This window comes from Bidens hawaiensis, unplaced genomic scaffold (assembly GCF_021521415.1).
Source record: "Bidens hawaiensis isolate Kalapana, Puna unplaced genomic scaffold, B.hawaiensis_p1.1 tig00018320_1, whole genome shotgun sequence".
NCBI classification, from domain to species: domain Eukaryota; kingdom Viridiplantae; phylum Streptophyta; class Magnoliopsida; order Asterales; family Asteraceae; genus Bidens; species Bidens hawaiensis.
In genome coordinates, this window is record NW_027492770.1 from 276,829 (window position 1) to 295,350 (window position 18,522).

Sequence of the window (18,522 nt, forward strand, 5' to 3'; positions counted from 1 at the left end):
TTTCAATAATGGAACACCCCTTAAATCGACCGACTCGAATGGAGATTGAGTACGAGCGGTTTCATCTTAGAACATCCTGAAATAGACAAAACAAATAAAACATATAGCACAAACATATAACAAAAATACAAACTCTACAACTCGGGCAGTCTCCCGAGGGATGCATCCACATGTCTACATCTCGGAGATTGGGTCAAGGTAGAATACCTCGACCATCTGATCAGTCATCGGCTCGCCAATGTAGTGCATCAGCCCATCGCCGTTCACCATAAACGTCCCGCCTTTATCCTTTATCCCAACAGTGCCATCCGGGAAAACCTCAGTAATCATAAAAGGACCTGACCAACGGGATCTCAACTTTCCCGGGAAAAACCTCAACCGGGAATTATACCATAAGACCAATCCCCACACTTAAACTGCTCAATACCCTCTAACTTACGATCCTGCAGTTCCTTCACCTGCTGCTTATAACCATCTGACTGCGCATAAGTACGGTCCCGTAACTCCTCCAACTCAAACAACTGATGAACAGGATGATCTCCGGTAGATAACTCAGAATCAAAGGAAGACGACTCAATGTCAGCATCAGGGGGTGTTCAGTCAAGGCGACCATCTCAACCTCCGGGGTCTCCCTATCTAGGCTATGTGTGTCTGAGGCGGGGCCTCCACCGGGGTCACTGGAAAACTCCCCCACATGAGTCATGATCGTATCAATGAAGCATAGGGAGTCATCAGTCGATTTGGGATGCTTAGGTGACTGTCGAACGTCAAATGTGACGTTCTCATCCCCGACTCGAAGGATCAGTTTGCCATCGCGAACGTCGATCAACGCATGTGCGGTGGCCAGAAAAGGTCTGCCCAAAATGAGTGGAACATTATCATCCTCATTCATGTCAAGAATAACGAAGTCCACCGGGAAAATGAAATTACCAATGCGAATGAGCATGTTCTCAACAATCCCACGCGGATACTTCACGAAACGATCAGCAAGCTGGATACTCATCCTGGTTGGCCTCGGTTCGCCTAAACCCAGCTTGCGATACACAGAATACGGCATGAGATTAATACTAGCACCAAGATCAGCCAGCGCATGAACCACTGTATCATCACTCAAGGTGCAAGGAATTGTGAAACTCCCTGGATCGGCTCTCTTCTCTGGTAGCTTCCTCTGTAAGATAGCAGAACAGCTAGCACTCAGAGGGAGGGAAGCTACCTCAGCTAACTTCTCCTTATTCGAAAGAATATCCTTAAGGAACTTCGCGTGTTTAGGCATCTGATTGAGTGCCTCAAGGAATGGGATATTAAGGTAAAGCTGCTTCAGAAGATCAAAGAATTTGGAGTTCTGCTCCTCATCTCTATCTCTACGGACTCTCCCGGGGTATGGCAGTCGGGGTTTGTAAACTCTCGGTGGCTCGCTCGGTGACTGCTGTTTCTCGGCCTGTGCTGAACTCCCTGGGATGCTCCTCTGATGTACCTGGGTCGGCGGAGACTCCATCTGAATCTCCTCATCCACCTGCTCCTCTCCATCGACTGCAGGCTCCTCGACAACTCCTCCTCTAGATCTCTGCTGAATCATGGGCTCATCTCGTGCCCCTGCACCGCTCCTCGTCGTCACAGCCTTCACGAATCCCTTCGGGTTCTGCTCGGTGTTACTCGGTAGCGTACCCTGTGGCCTCTCATTTAATCTACTCGCTATCTCTCCCATCTGCCGCTCGAGACTCTGAATAGACGCTCCCTGATTCCTCATGAACTGCTCGTGCTCGCGTAACTTCTCCTGCGTCTCCTTGTGTCGGGAATCCTCACGCGCCATAAGCTGTGACAACATCTGCGTCTGCTGCGCCATCATCTCCTCTAAAGTGGGCTTCTTCTCCCCACTGCTCGCCCCCTCACTGGCATCCTGAAACAAACTCTGACGCTGCTGATAACCTGACTGATTGCCGCTTCTCCAGTTCGAGTTCTGATTGCCTCTCCATCCCGAATTATAAGAATTGAAAGAATTAGGATTTCGGTTTGGATTTCCTATGAAGTCTACGGCCTCCTTCTGCGAACTGACTGGGCACTGAACGGTATCATGCCCTCCTCGACAAATCTCACACAACTTGCTCTTCGTCTGCAAGTCCTTCACAATCTTCGCTAACGCCTCGACCTGTGCCGTCAGTGCGGTGTTCGTGTCCACATAATGCATGCCACGTGAAATCGAATCAACGGTCTTGCCACCCTTGGCGGGTGGTCTCTGGTATCCACTCATGGCTAACCCGTTAAATAACGCGATGCACTCATCCGGGTCCTTAGTCGTCAGCAAATTTCCTCCCGCAGCCGTGTCGAGCATGTTTTGCGTCATGTACGTCACTCCATTGTAGAACTTCTTGACAACCGCCCAATCCTTCAAGCCGTGGTTCGGGCACAATGCTAGTAGATTCTTGAAACGCTCCTATGCCTCGTAGAAACTCTCGGTGTCCTCCATCTGGAAAGAATGAATCTGATTACGCAAACGAGCGGCCTTAGCCGGAGGATCGTACTTCTCGAGAAATTGGGTCTGCATGGCAGCCCAAGTGGCTATGGAGCCCTGTGGGAGGGACTCGAGCCACAGACTCGCTTGATCAGCGAGTGAGAATGGAAATATGCGGAGCTTAACAGCATCCTTGGATATGCCGGCAAGATGGAAGGTGTTGCAAATACGCACGATGCGAGTAAGATGAGAATGCGGGTTCTCGTGAAGCAACCCGTGGAACTGAGCAGAATGTGAAATAGTGTTTAGAATATTCGAAAGAATCTGCCAGTTTGTGTTAACTCCAACGGCGGGTGGTGCGATGCTGGATCTCGCGCCAGCATTGGCCGGACGGGCCCGGTCCGCGACTGTCCTCCTCGGTGGAATGTCGCCCATGATCCTATCCCTATCGCCGAGGTCAACGGATGAAGAAGTGGATGAGGGTGAAACGGGACGATGTCTCTCACGAAACTCTCTCTCTGGCTCGGGAAATGCTTCAGTGTCGGGTGGTCCACGAGATCGAGTCTGTCGCATAAATATTATAATTAGAAATAAGATTATCTAAACTATTCTAACAAATAAGCAAAATAAAACAAAAATAATTACAAGTAGCACAAAAGGTAAGTCCTAACTCGGATTGCTCCCAGAACGCCTAAAACCGTGTCCCCGGCAACGGCGCCAAAAACTTGATGTGTGTCTAATAACCCTATAATAATGACCCTCACCACTAAGCTTTAATATTAAAACGAAAATCCTAAAACCACACACAACCGCCAAGTGTACCGATCGCAAGTAGTATAGACTTAGAAAGTCCGAGTATCGAACACGTGGACACGTTAGAACGCTAAAGATCACTAACCCTAGACAAGACCTACCTTAAAATAATATTATATTGATTTTTGATTTCTTTTAACTTAACTGAACTAACTGGATTAACAAACATAACTTACCAAAAATAGAAAACTTAACGGAAAACTAACTGTGTTAACTTAGGATGGAGAAAAACGTCTACCTAGGTCTGAATCAAATTGTAGGTCTAACAAGCTAATGGATTGAATGACTTCAAGACACCGGTCCCTAAAGATGACACGACTAAGGATCGCTCGGGCTCACTGGATTACCTCTCGGTCTCACTCAACAAGCCTAAACTACTCAAAATCGGCTAAAACGACCAAACCGGGAAATAATTGCTAACGTGTTCTAATGAAGGATCACCTCTCGGTCTCACCAACACTCGACCCTAATGGTAATGAATACTACACAACCAAGGATAGAGGAACAATTCAACTTAAACCAAAATAGATCATCTAGTCGCTCAAAACACCTAAACCTGACAAGAAACGAACTCGCTCTCGCGCAATCCCTATTCTAGCATGCAAAGGCAATGAGACGACCCTACTTCCTATCACCTCTCGGTCTCAAAGAAGGTGTCTAACCGCTGTACTTAATCCAATAAATCATGCAACAAAACCCTACGGTGGTACCTACCGCAAACAAACCCTAAACACAAAGTCTAGAATCAAACAATGCACCGATCAATCAATACAAAACTAATTAATCAACACACGGGGTTTATGCAATAAATTACCAAAATTTCCAGCCCTTAAACACAACCTATTTCATGTCTAAATCAAACTTTACAATAACAATTCAAGTCTATCAATCAAACAATCCATAAAACCTATCAAAACCTAACAAGAATCATCATTCCTAGGTAGAACTAACAAGATTAGCCGAGCATAATTTTTGGACAGCAGCAAACACTTAATAAAACCATCATTAAAATCATACCAATCATCTTAACAAACATCCAATGATCAACACTAATCATAAACAATTCAATCTCTCAAGTAATTGCAAAACAAATCAACAATTAAACAAGAAAATCAAAGTGTATGAACAATGAAAAAGATGTAAGGATATAGATGTTTCCGGGGCTGTTCTTGCTGTAAAAAATGATGGGGATTCAATCCCGAGGCTTGGTTCTTGTGTCTTCTTCCTTCCCTAGCCGCCACAACCTTCAAAACCTAGCCGAAAAAACTTTTTTTCTTTTTTTCTCCCCTGCTGCTGCTGCTGTTCGGCTGCTGTCCAGCTGCTGTAGGGTTTTTAAATCCTTTATATTATAATATTATAATAGTATTTGGGCCTCCATGATGCATACGGGTCGGGCCTTGAGCTTTGTCTTGAACTTGTATGCGTAAAAGGCTCATAGAATACTCGAAAAGTCCCGGTTTTTACCTTTCTTTTACCCAAAACCTACAAGATTAATAAATGTACGTAAAACCTATCTAAAACGAGTTAAAACATATAAAATATAATATATTACGTAAATAAAAGGTGTGGAAAATACGTGTGTTTTACAACACATCAATAAGAGCTTCGGCTCTTGTTCTTGGGCTAAGAGTTGTTTGAACAATGGAAACTAATACAAGTAGGATGGTGAATTTGAATGGTGCTAATTATCATGTTTGGAAAGGTAAGATGGAAGACCTTCTTTATGTGAAGGATTATTATTTGCCAGTGTTCACTACCGATAAACTTGAAGATAAAACTGTTGAAAAGTGGAATATTTTGCATAGAAAGGTTTGTGGGTATATTTGGCAGTGGGTTGATGATAATGTTTTGAACCATATTAGCGGGGAGATTCATGCTCATGCTTGTACTCTTTGGACCAAGCTTGAAGAGTTGTATGCTCGGAAACCGGGAACAACAAGCTGTTCTTGATTAAACAGTTGATAAACTTGAAATACCGTGATGGAACGCATGTTACTGATCATTTGAATGCTTTTCAGGGTGTTATTAATCAGCTTGCATGTATGGGTATTAAGTTTGAAGACGAGATACAAGGATTATGGCTTCTTGGTACGTTACCGGATTCTTGGGAGACTTTTAGGACATCGTTGTCCAACTCCGCAGCAAACGGTGTTATTACTATGGAATTGGCTAAAGGTAGTATTATAAATGAAGAGATGAGAAGAAAGTCACAAGGTTCCTCTTCACATTCAGATGCCTTAGTTACCGAAAGTAGGGGGGAAGCCATAGTAGAGGTCCGAGTAATAGAGCAAAGCACCGTAGTAAGTCCAGAGGGAAGTTTTAAGATTTTGAGGGCTATCATTGTGGTAGAAAAGGGCACACGGTAAAATTCTGTAGACAATTGAAAAAGGAGAACAAGAAGGCAAATTACAACAACGAAAAGAGCAACCATAAGAAAGACGATGGTGATGAAGGTACTTCTGAAACTAATACTGCCACCGAAGAATTTCATATTTGTTGTGATTATGATAGGGTGAACATTGCACGTGATGATTCGAGTTGGGTTGTTGACAGTGGTGCTACTTGTCATGTGACATCACAAAGGGAATTTTATTCGTCTTATACTCCTTGTGATTTTGGGAATGTCAAGATGGGTAATAATGGGCTATCAAAGATCGTTGGTGTTGGGGATGTTTGCTTGAAGTTTGATATTGGGATGGAGTTGGTTCTACATAATGTAAAACATGTTCCGGATATTAGACTTAATTTGATCTCCACGGGCACATTAGATGATGATGGTTTCCACAGTACCTTTGGTGGTGGAATTTGGAAACTCACTCGTGGTTCGTTGATCGTGGCAAGAGGTGAAAGAACTTCAAAGTTATACATGGCACATCCAAAGATTTCCAGGGACTCGGTTCATTCGTTAACGAGTTCTGATGTAACCGATATGTGGCATAAGAGACTTGCTCATATGAGTGAAAAGGGATGTCTATATAATTGAAGAAAGATGCCTTGTTCGGTGTGAAAGATGTTCATTTGAAGAAGTGTTTTTATTATTGTATGAATGGTAAGCAAAAGAGAGTTTCTTTTCACAGTCATCCGCCTCATAGAAAAGAAAGTATACTTGACTTAGTGCATTCAGATGTATGTGGTCCTATGAAGACTAGAACACTTGGGGGTTGCTTATATTTTGTCACATTTATTGATGATCATTCGAGGAAGGTATGGGTTTATACTTTGAAGTCTAAAGATCAAGTATTTGATGTGTTTAAGCAGTTTCATGCCTTAGTTGAAAGACAAACTGGGAAGAAGCTCAAGTGTATTTGAACAGACAATGGAGGTGAATATATTGGTCATTTCAATGCTTATTGTAGAGGGAAAGGTATTCGACACCAAAGGCCACCTCCAAAGACACCACAGTTGAATGGTTTAGCATAACGGATGAACAGAACGTTGGTTGAAAGGTTTAAGTGTTTGCTCTCACATGCAGGGTTGCCTAATTCTTTTTGGGGTGAAGCTTTAAATACAGCGGTACATGTTATTAATCTTACTCCTTGTATTCCTTTGCATAATGATGTTCCAGACAGGGTTTGGAGTGGCAAAGATGTTTCATATCGTCATTTGCGGGTCTTTGGATGCAAAGCATTTGTGCATATTCCCAAAGATGAAAGATCAAAGCTTGATGCGAAGTCCAGACAATGTATATTCCTTGGTTATGGGCAAGATGAGTTTGGATACAGGCTATATGACCCGGTTTCAAAGAAGCTTGTAAGAAGTCGTGATGTTGTGTTTGTGGAAGATAAGAGTTTGAAAGATTTTGAGAAGACACAGCTAGTTTCTCAGTACACTGATGATCTCATTGATTTGGATCCTATTCCTACTCAGCATACTGAGCCACATCACGAAGAAGATATTCAGAATGACGAACAACATGGTACCGATAATGTTGATAATCAAGGGTAGGCAGATTTGGATGAGGATATTCATCCCGAGTTACCAGTAGATATGGTTGCATTTGTCCCACTCAGGTGGTCTTCGAGAGACCGTCAACCTTCTACTCGTTATTCGAATGGTGAGTACGTTTTACTCACTGATGGGGGAGAGCCTGAGTATTAAAAAGAGGCCATGGAAGATAAGCATAAGACAGAGTGGGTTGAAGCCATGCAAGATGAGATGAATTCCTTGTATGAGAATAATACCTTTGAGTTGGTGAAGTTGCCTAAGGGCAAAAGAGTTTTGAAGAACAAGTGGGTCTACAAAGTGAAGACTGAAGAACATACCTCGCGGCCTAGGTACAAGGCAAGATTGGTGGTCAAAGGGTTCAGTCAAAGAAAGGGTATTGATTTTGATGAGATTTTTTCTCCGGTCGTGAAGATGAGTTCCATTAGAGTGATTCTTGGTTTAGCTGCTAGTCTTGATCTTGAGGTTGAGCAAATGGAAGTCAAGACAGCATTCCTTCATGGTGATCTGGATAAAGAAATCTATATAGAGCAACCTGAAGGCTTTCAGGTTAAGGGTAAAGAAGATTATGTTTGTAAACTCCAGAAAAGTCTTTATGGGTTGAAGCAAGCACCTAGACAGTGGTACAAGAAATTTGAGTCAGTTATGGGGAAGCAAGGCTACCGAAAGACTGCGTCTGATCACTGTGTTTTCTTTAAGAGGTTTGGTGATGATGATTTCATCATACTATTGCTTTATGTTGATGATATGTTGATTGTTGGCAAGAATGTAGAAAGAATTGTCCAGCTGAAGAAAGAGTTTGCTTAGCAGATTCAAGATGCCTAAAGTTAATGTGGTTAGTACACCTCTTACTCCCAATTTTAAATTAACTGAAAAAGATTGCCCTACTTCTGAGAAAGAGATTGAAGAGATGGATGGTGTTCCATATGCATCAGCGGTTGGAAGCTTGATGTATGCAATGGTGTGTACACAGCCTGATATTGCCCATGCAGTTGGTGTTGTTAGTCGGTTCTTGTCAAATCCGGGTAAGAAGCATTGGAAGTAGTTAAGTGGATTCTTAGATATCTACGTGGTACTTCCAAATTGGGTATAACATTTGGAAATGGGGAGCCATACTTGTTGGTTACACGGATTCTAATATGGCAGGAAAAATATGGACAACATGAAATCCACTTCTGGATATTTGATGTTATTTGCAGGGGGAGCCGTGTCATGGCAGTCAAGACTGCAAAATTGTGTTGCTCTATCTACTACCGAGGCAGAGTATATGGCAGCAACAGAAGCATGCAAAGAATTATTATGGTTGAAAAGATTTATGCAAGAGCTTGGCTTTATGCAACAGCGCTACATGGTTCTTTGTGATAATCAAAGTGCTATTCACCTTGCTAAAAATTCTATGAATCATAGAAGAACAAAACATATTGATGTGAGGTATCATTGGATTAGAGATGGTATTGAAGACAAGTAGTTTGAACTTGATAAAGTTCACACCGATGATAATTGTTCCGATATGTTGACAAAAGCCGTGGCAAGGGAGAAACTGAAGATATGTTGCTCGCTCGCCCGGGTGGTTAGTTTTTCTCATAGACAAAAAGGGGGAGATTTGTTGGGGTATTTTTGCCCATGAAAAACCCAACAAATATTATATTACATGGGTTATACTATTATTATCATTTAGTAATATAAAGAAAAAAAAGGAATATATGTTTACTCCTTCAACGTGCAATGAGTACACCAAATCACATTTGGTGTTTTTTTTGATTTTTCGGTGGAGCATTGGGCCTACGTGATCTTGATGGGCTTTGGGCCCTAACCAGAAAACGTGAACATTAAACAAACAAACAAGTATATTATGTTGAGGTTTTTTTTGTGGTGTGTATTATTCGGCCGACACATGCAAAAAGAATTGTGAGAATTTTTTTAAGTTCCCTTCCATTGAAGAAGAACAACAGACGAAGACAATAGTTTGTGCTCCTTTTCTTTTGGTGTTTGGTGAAGACAAGAGACGTTACAGAGATCGATTTATTCTCTCGTTGGTGATTCTTATTCGTTTACTCTTTTATATTTAATTCCATATACTTGAAGATTGTTTGTACCAAGTATATGATGATTTGTGTATGCCTCTAGTTTTACCTAGAGAAGACTTTGTATTGCGCATTATTGGTGATAGTAGATTTGAAGCGGCTCTAGTAGTCCCGTGGTTTTTACTCTCGCCTTGAGAGGTTTTCCACGCTAAAATTTTTGTCCCTTGTTACTTTTAAATTACCCTATTTTGTTTGCATCCTCATTGGTTCATTCGGGTCGGGAAAAAGTTTAGCCAAACGAAGATTAATTCCGTAATTTTTGGTTACCGTTCGTGGCTAGGTGGTCGTTTTTCCCAACATATCGATCATTTTTCGTTCTTCATAAACAGCGTACTAGATACGTAATTATAACAACATACTTTTAAAAGTGAAACTCATTCTCAACAACAATAACAATATATGACTTTTAAAACTCAATAATTTTTTTAAAGTATAATGCAATTTTATAACAAAAAAAAATGTGTTACCAGATATGTGGGAGTATCGCCCAGTCTGTGTGTATAAATAAGTATATATATATAATACATATACGTAAATTCTTGTTAATTAAAACTTCACATAATAGAAATTAAGTTCTTTGGTTGAACACTTGAGAAAACTTGGTTACTATTACGTGATGCTTTCTTTTAGTGGCCAACTCCATAATTGCTAATCACATATAAACGAACGAGTACAAATGTACAATATAATTTAATTGTTATACAGACCAAGTGGACTTCTGAATGGGAAGTCAAAGAACTCTCGGAAGCCATGCGTTTGGTCATTGGTGGTTGGGTGGGGGAGTATGACAGCCATTTACTCGGACAAAGTCAACTTCTTCAGACACCAAGAGACTTAAAACAAGGCACATATGTATGTCGTTGGTTTCACACATTATAACATTCTGTTGCCACACATTAGAGTTTGACTAAAATCCTAAGTTCTGACTTCTGCAATATAAATTAACACCAGATTAATTCTTGCTCATCACCACTTCAAAAGCAACAATGGAGTTCAAAAGCCTTGTACTTTTACCCTTCCTGGTACTTGCTGTTCTATCTGCAGCATCCGTCTTGGAAGATGAAGCAAATGCTTTGAAACACTTCAAGAATTCAATCACTGATGACCCAACTGGTGCACTCCTCGGTTGGAATGGTGGTTTTGCCGACCATTGTAACTGGACGGGAATCAAATGCCATGATGTCACCAAACGAGTGATTTCTATTTCAATACAACGATCACACCTCAAAGGCCAAATCTCTCCCTTTCTTGGTAACCTTTCCAGTCTCCAGCTTCTTGACTTATCATATAATTCATTCACTGGCAACATTCCATTCGAGTTGGGATACTGCACACAGCTTTCCACACTCATTCTTTATACCAATTCCCTATCTGGCCAGATTCCATCTGAAATAGGGAAACTCCCGAATCTTCAGACACTCGACCTTAGAAACAATTCCATCACTGGAATCATTCCGGACAGCTTGTGTAATTGCACGTCTTTACTAGAACTTGGACTTGGTTCCAACAAACTTAACGGTCCAATTCCAGATAAAATTGGTAATTTGATCAATCTTCAAGTTCTTGATGCTTTTAATAACCTTTTAGAAGGTTTGATTCCTAAGTCGATTGGTAAACTGAAAGAATTACAATGGCTTGCTATTAGTAAAAACCAACTTTCTAGTATCATTCCTAGCGAGATTGGGAATCTGTCAAAATTACAAGCTCTTTACTTGTGGCAGAATTCCCTCTCTGGTCCAATTCCATCCGAACTAAGGAAACTCCAAAATCTGCAGACACTAGACCTTGCGTTCAATACCGTCACAGGAATCATTCCTAGAGAGATTGGGAATCTGTCAAGATTACAAGTTCTTGACTTGTCTCAAAATTTGCTAGAAGGTTTGATTCCGTCTTCGATAGGTCAACTGAAAGAATTGCAAACTCTCGATTTAAGCCAAAACCAGCTTTCTGGTATCATTCCTCGAGAGATTGGGAATCTATCAAGATTACAAGTTCTTCTGTTGTGGAAAAATTCTCTACAAGGTTCGCTTACGACTAATTCGATCAGTGAACTAAAAGAATTAGAAAATCTTGATTTGAGTGCAAACCAACTTTCTAGCATCATTCCTAGAGAGATTGGGAATCTGTCAAAATTACAAATTATTCTGTTGTTTCAAAATAACCTAGAAGGTTCAATTCCAGTTCCGATTGGTCAATTGAAAGAATTACAAATTCTTGATTTGAGCAGAAACCAACTTCTTGGTATCATTCCACAGGAGATTGGAAATTTGTCAAGATTACAAATTCTTCAATTGTATGAAAATTCTCTCTCCGGAAATATACCAACCGAGATTTGTGGTTGCAAAAATCTCTCTCAACTGAATCTATACAGGAACAAGCTCACTGGGGGCATTCCTGGTGAAATCGGAAATCTTCAGGAATTACAGTCTTTGATGTTATACCGTAATCAGTTGAGCTCCAAAAATCCCAAGCTCATTGTTCAAGTTGAAATCATTGATTATTTTGGAATTGCCAGATAATAATCTAATCGGGAATGTTTCTTCAGAAATTTCTTCACTGGAATCATTGCAATCATTGAACCTTCAAAACAACAAGCTTACTGGCGAAATCCCTGAATCCATAACCAGGTTAGTCAATTTGAATTCCTTGACAATTAACTCGAACTTTTTCAAAGGATCAATTCCTTTAAGCATCGGGTCTCTTTACAACATAAGAAATTTATCATTTGGCGATAATCTCCTTGAGGGGTCTATTCCAATTAGCATCACAAACTGTACTAAGATACGCTGGTTAGATTTGGCTAAAAATAGGATGACAGGAGAAATTCCTCAGGGTTTAGGAAGGTTGTCAACTCTTACACGGCTTAGTATCAGCGACAACACACTGTCTGGAAAAGTCCCAAACGATCTCTTTAATTGTTCAAATATTGTGATATTAAGTATAGCAAATAACAATCTTACAGGGATGTTGAAGCCGGGAATTGGTAGACTTTCTAATATGCAAATGCTACAAATTCATTGTAATTCCTTTTTTGGGCCAATACCACAAGATATTGGAAACTTAACTAGTTTGATTTTGTTAAATCTTGGCCAAAACCAATTTTCAGGCACCATTCCTATAGAAATCTCAAAAATATCTTTCCTTCAAAGCCTTTGGATTGGTAATAATAATCTAGAAGGTCGAATTCCTGATAAAATAGGTGAGCTTAAACAGTTGACTGAACTCCACTTGTCGAACAACAAATTTGAGGGCCCGATTCTGAATTCTGTTGCAAAGCTCGATATGCTTTCTCAATTGGATCTCAGCAGAAACAAGTTTAACGGGTCGATTCCTGACAGTAAGACAAAATTGAATCAATTGATTTTTATTGATCTGTCACACAACTTTCTCACTGGATCAATTCCAGGGACACTGATTTCAAGTATGAAGAATATGCAGATATATTTCAATTTCTCAAACAATTTTCTTATAGGAAATATCCCAAGTGAGTCAGGGAAGATGGAAATGGTGCAAGCCATTGATATCTCAAACAATAATTTATCTGGAGGCATTCCTGTAACAATTCAGAACTACAGAAACCTGCAGAGTCTTGATTTGTCAGGAAACCAACTTTCCGGTACCGTTTCCGATGAAATATTCCCTACTCTTAAGCTTCTTTCCTTCATAAATTTCTCAAGAAATCAGTTGGAAGGAGAGATCCCAGAAAGCATAGCGAATCTCACACTTCTTAGTTCACTTGATCTTTCACAAAACAAATTTGATGGCACGATTCCTGAATATTTTGGCAACAATTTGGCATTAAAACACCTCAATCTCTCATTTAATAACCTCGAGGGGCGTGTTCCTGATACCGGACTTTTCAAAAACTCTAGTACAGTTGGGTTGCTTGGAAACCCTTCACTATGTGTTCCCAACGACACCAAATCATGCGCTTTCTTAAAGAAATCAAATCGTTCACACCAAATATCCAGAATAGCCATAATTCTTGCAATAGTCGAATCTCTAGCTTTGATTCTTTTATTATTTTTGGCGGTTTTATGTTATTGTTGTGTTAAAAAACCAAACGTTAAATCTGGGTACCACGAACTAGAATTCACCCGGGGTGTACTCTGAAAAGATTTAACAGAAGAGAACTAGAAGATGCTACTAATGGATTTAGTGAAAGTAACATTCTCGGTACAAGCAGTTTAAGCACAGTGTACAAGGGTACATTAGCAGATGGAAGGGTGATAGCGGTTAAAAATCTGAACTTCACAGAGTTCTTAGCAGAATCCGATAAGAGCTTCTACAAAGAAATGAACACATTAGCAAAATTGAGGCATATAAATCTGCTGAAGGTGGTTGGTTATGCATGGGAGAGTGGGAAACTAAAGGCTTTGGTTCTTGAATACATGGAAAACGGAAATCTAGACAAGGTTATACATGACTCAGGGATTGATCGATTAAGATGGGATCTTTCTAAGAGAGTGGATGTTTTGGTTTCAGCTTCTAGAGGACTCGTTTATTTACATTTTGGGTGTGATTTCCCCATAGTTCACTGTGATTTAAAGCCATCTAACATTCTTCTGGATGAAAAATGGGATGCTCATGTTGGCGACTTCGGGACGGCTCGGATTCTGGGAGTTCATCAACAAGATGGAAGCATTGTTTCTTCTTCATCAGCATTCCAAGGCACTATTGGCTACTTGGCACCAGGTAATGCATCACCAACTCTTTCTTTTACTCTTTCAAATTAGGGTTTATGAACTTCTAACACTAATCTTTGATTACTACCAGAGTTTGCCTATATGAGAAAAGTGACAACTAAAGTGGATGTATATAGCTTTGGAGTAATAATAATGGAATTTATCACTAGAAAAATACCAACAGGACTCACAGAAGAGGATGGAATCCAAATGACTTTGCCACAATTGGTAGAACAAGCAGTTTCAAATGGAATGAATGAGTTGATTGAAATAGTGGATCCTGATTTGGTTTCTGATTTCTCCACAAGACACGGTGTTGTTGAGCAGATTCTTCAGTTGGCTTTATCCTGCACTCAATCGGATCCGGATGACCGCCCGGACATGAATGAAATCTTATCTTCGCTTACAAAGATCAGCAAGAAAGTGTAGTTAGGGTTTCAAATTTGAACAGTTCAAACCAGTAACTCATATTCATCTAGCAGTTTCCTGATTCTAGCAGTTTTATAGTTGTTTGGTCTTAGTTAAAAGATATTTAAGTTTTTGGGATTCATATTGTTATCTGGCTTTGGTGATTTTGACTATATGTAACAGAATAAATTTTTATTGAGTGTATATAACCTTTGTCTTGTTGAACAAATTACTACAAAAGAACCCAACTTTTTTTGTCTTTCTAATAAACATGGTTTTAACATAATAGAAAGCTTAATTGTAAAGGTGTGTTTGAATCTTGTGCAAATAGAAAGCTTAAGTCCCAAAAACAAGCAACTAAATTCTTACAAAAACATCAGTCATACTCATACCCTCTGTAGGTCCTCTAAATGGATCTCAAGACTTGACTCGGATCAATCTGTGTTGTTGGTTAGCGGAAATCACCAACGACACTCGGATCTCGGATCTTAGTTTGTTTGGTTTATTTGCTTGAAAGAGAGAAAATGAGAGAAGTGGATGAGAGAAAGAAACTTCTTTATTTCCAAGAGTTGTGAAAAGGGGTTGGAGTTAGTTGGATAAATGGGTTAAGTGGCCCTTTTATAGGGTCCCCATTTATCCAAAACTTACAAAATAAACGTACAAACTAAACGTACCGAGTACGTACTACACCGACTAAAAGCAAACTAAAACGACATATACAATCCTAAAAACAATATAGAATATTGGCCCTACAATCTCCCCCTAGGATTGAGTATGTCGAGGAACCTTCGTCAAGTTCTTTGCTTCGTCTTTATTTCTTGAAACTTAGTACTTGTCTTGATCCAGGATCTTGAACCAGATTGGATCTTGAACAGTTCTTTATTTTCCAGTCTTATAGACTTGAACTTCAATCTTATTTTCTGAGAAGGATCGGCAACAACAAATTTTAGAAACATCAGATGCGAGAGGCTTGACATCTAATTTTCTCTTGTTGACTTTCTTGAGCCAACTGGTTTCTTTCCTTGTCTTCATATACAATCAGTTTTTTTTTAGGTTTAACCACCAACTTTCACGTTCTCGTTTTCTTTTTAAGTGCTTCAACATCTGCAACTCCAAGCAGACTTGATCTTGATCTACCTGTCCATGTATAGCTGCACAAACCTTAGAACGATAAGATTCGCTCACAGACCCTCTCGAGGGTCAAGAAGAAATCGTTCATAGGCCCTCCCAATTTCAATCCCTCAACTTGTAAATGATTTGTTTAAGTCACAGATTCCTAACGAACTTTGCATGAACGACCTTGACAACAATACACATGATTTTGAATGAAACAAAGTTTAACAAAATATGTACGAACATAATAAAAACTTAAAATCTTTTTGGCATTTTCATATATTTTAAATATAACGAAAATATATACATAACATTTTGAAGTTAAAACTAAAATAAAACAAAATCCAAATAAACAATAAAAGATAGGAGTAAATATGAAATTAATATTATATATCAATAATATTTACAGAAAACGTTTACTAAATTATTTTTCTGAGAAAGATCACAACATGGAATCACATTATCTGTTAACGTTCTAGATCACACTTCTATTTGGACATTATTATGCCAAGAACCCAAAGTCGATTGTAGATATAATTTGTCCACTTTAAACTTAACAAATATTTTGATGTCAACATGATACGTTAAGGTACAATTAGGCACAATGCTTGTGTGGTCCCCATTTAATCCAAAAATTTACAGACTCCATCATACCTCGGGCTTAATTTGCTTTCACATGTCACCTCAACTTGACTTAAACCTTTCTTAGTTGATCACAGTAATCTTATTAACACACTTGACACTTTGACTTTGTGCACTTGAAACTTTGTACACTTAACTCGATCTAGAAAGATTAAAATAAAGCAGAAGTTCAGGCCATAACAATCAGGTCGGATAATACCATATTATCGCGCAGAGAAAGTCCAAGGCTTGAACAAAAGAAAGAAAATAAAACAAAGCAGAAGATTCAGGGCCTTAACAATCAGGTCGGATAATACCATATTATCGCGCATGAGAAAGTCCAAGGCTTGAATCAAAATAAATGAAGAAATAAAACAGAAGTTAAAATTCCTAGAACTGACTCTTTTTCTTGATTTTTCTTTTTCTTTTCTGACTCTTTTGTTTTTCTTTTTCTTGCTTTTCTTGACGCTTTACTTGACTCTTTTCTTGACTCAATAAAAATTAGAATCAATAAAAATTAAAAATGACACTGATTTTTCATAAGACAACTGTGATAAGGTAAAGAGAGGCTTGGGTATGACATGTTTAATTGCATTTCAGCCTTCGTTAATATGACTTTAGTTGGAGTCGACAACCGCTTCATAACGTGTAACCACTAGCATAGGCAGATATTTAAGTTTATATCAATATGACACTTACTCATTTGTCAAGCCTATCTACACATCACGCAATGATCTTGTTGGCCTTTTATCTACTCTTTTCATGTGCTAGAATTGTTAGAGATAATTTCTTATCATATTCCAATGGTCGGATCAATTTCTCAAAATTTTAAAAATTTTAAATATCCGACTCCCTCTAATAAGCAGGAGCTCCCTCTAAACGGGACAATTCCTTTTAGATTTTCTTAAAAGTAAGATAAAATCTTTTTGGTAAATCGAATGATTTGTTTTTGCTTTTCTTAAGATGAATTGAAAATCTTTTTGGTGAGTTAAACTTAACTCATTTTCTCCCTCTAAAATTGTGACATATATGAAAAATATTTACAATTTTATATACAAAAAGATAGATAGTTTGTTTTAATCAAAATTGATCATGCCGATCTATTCGACCCGAAATTCAAATCGAGCATGATCGATGGTTTTAGTGAAAAGGTCAGCAAAGTTGTTGTCAGATGGACTATCTTAAGCATGCATTATCACATTGTATGACAAAGTTGAAGAGATTCAAACCGAGATCCAACAGCTGATGCTGGATCCATCATTTGAGAGAAGCAGTTGGACAAGGTTGGTTTGAGAAACGCTCGAAAAGTTGTTGTTGAACCATTTAAACAAGGCTTCCCTTCTATGAAGTTTGTCCTCCTATGTCGCTTATGAAAGACTCGAATCTGCCATCAAATGGTTTAACATCAAATAGCAAGAGTTCGTCTCCCATCATATGCCGGGTGCAATCACTATCTAAGTACCTAATACTATTGATAGTCCTCCTTGATTGACCCTGGATGCACTAAGCTTTCAAATAGACATGGGTTCCCGGGATACTTTTGTCCCAGGAAGGTCAACCGTAAATCGACCAAACTTGATTTTATTTCTTGAAAACCATTTATTTTTTGTTGGAGCCTCACTTGATGAAGAGCGGTCCTTAGGAATCCAAGCAAAAACTTGTTCCTTGGTTTTGGCAATTTTGGACTTCTTTTTTCTTGCTTTTGAAACTGTTTTTGGTAAATCCTCAGACTTTACAGTCTTTGGATCATTTTTGATTTTATCATTCTTGGTTTTCCAAAAAGGTTTCTTTTTGTGTTTTAATTTATTTACTTTGGATCTCACATCCATTTCACTAAGTTCACTATCAGCTTGATCAGTCCTTGAATCAGCGCTACTAAAAGCTCTTTTTGGAGATTGACTAAGCCGCCTTTGAATATCAAGCTGTTGCTTGAACCAGTGCTTGCAATGTCTTGCAAGGTGAGAAGAGTGACCAGTGCTGGATTACGGTTCATAACAAATTTTGTACTCTAGCGTTGCCTAAAGCAAAGGGTGACAAGGTCTTTACTCCAATGGTCAAAGGGCTCAGGCAATCGCCCCTTTCATATGCCATCACCGCAGATCCAGCAATCTACTACAAGTGGATCTTAGATTTCTGGGCATTCGCCAAAATTGCTGATGATTCTATGTTCTTCACCACGACAGTTGCCAGACAAGAATTAACTATCACAGAGGAGGATATTAGAAGGGTGCTAAAGATCGACGACCAGTTTGATTACAAATATGAGAGAGGAAATAAGAAGATGTTGGAAGAATTCGTTACCCAAATGAGGTATGATACGGAATGGAAAAGTTTAGAGAAGAGCCATCTGTCACCGTATTGGAGATTCCTCTTCCACATCATTACACACTGCTTCACAGATATTCGA

The 18,522-nt window shown here is 39.2% G+C and overlaps 1 pseudogene; it reads left to right on the forward strand.

Moving 5' to 3' along the window:
- Positions 1-10,022: 10,022 nt before the first annotated feature.
- LOC143555825 (uncharacterized) lies at positions 10,023-14,442 on the forward strand (annotated as a pseudogene).
- Positions 14,443-18,522: the final 4,080 nt, after the last annotated feature.